This window comes from Camelina sativa, chromosome 3 (genome assembly GCF_000633955.1).
Source record: "Camelina sativa cultivar DH55 chromosome 3, Cs, whole genome shotgun sequence".
NCBI lineage: Eukaryota > Viridiplantae > Streptophyta > Magnoliopsida > Brassicales > Brassicaceae > Camelina > Camelina sativa.
In genome coordinates, this window is record NC_025687.1 from 10,435,739 (window position 1) to 10,436,818 (window position 1,080).

Consider the following 1,080-nt stretch of genomic DNA (forward strand, 5'->3'; position numbering starts at 1 on the left):
CCACCGATATGATCTTCCGAAGGCGCTCCGGCTGATCTAACTCACCCGTCTGCGTTTCCAACGCTCCCACACCGTTTGCAGCTTTCTCCATCGGATGGCTGACCATTTTTTGTTTTTTTTGACAAATCAAGAAAAGAAAAAAAGAGATTTCTTTGAGAGGGGAGGTTGTTGCGGTGGTTGTAGTGATGGAGGAAGAGGAAGGGTGGAGAGGTATTTATAGGAAGAGAATGATATAGGATTATCCAAAGACGAACACAGTGATGATAGTTCAAAAGAGAGAAGAACCTTGAGGCGTAGAGAAGAGAAAACAGAGCTGTCTCTTTGGTGTAGGGTACCTTAACGACACGTGTCTCGCTTGCATTAATATTTCTGATTTGTATTTTTCGCGTCATTTATTTTAATTTCTGTTTTTGGAACTTAAAATATTTTGGATTTTACCTTCCTCACCTTTTTACTATATACTGATACGGACGTTCGATTCTCTCTTGACACATTATTTTATTTCCACTTTGTAATATCATAGTAATGTAAATTAAATGAGAATATTAAAAAAAAAAAAAGGTATGAAGCGAGATAATTTGGATAGAGAAAAGTCAGAAATAATATGGTAAGGGCATATACTATGTTGATAGATATATTCGGATTGATTTTTCTTGTGATTTTTAAATTAGGTAAAGAGAAAAAAAAAAGAGAATATAACTTTCGAATTTCGATCAGAGCGAGTGGCACTAGAATAATTTTTGTGATAAACTATTATTGTTTTATTTTCAGACGAAACCTTAATAATTGTCAAGATAATATATCAAATAATTGAATTTTTTTTCTCAAAAAATTCAAATAACACCACTTTTTTTTTAGATATTTAGATGAATCAATAAACAAACTGTGTTTTCAACTCATCTACTGATTACGTATAATGCATGATGATATACCTTTTTCATAAAAATGCCAATTACACTTATAAAATTTCTTAAATACTTCGAAATATATACATAATTGGTGAGCTATTTTGCATGCATATAATCTCTAATTTTGAAAATAATTAATTTATATGCTCTCAAAATAAATAGATAAAATATA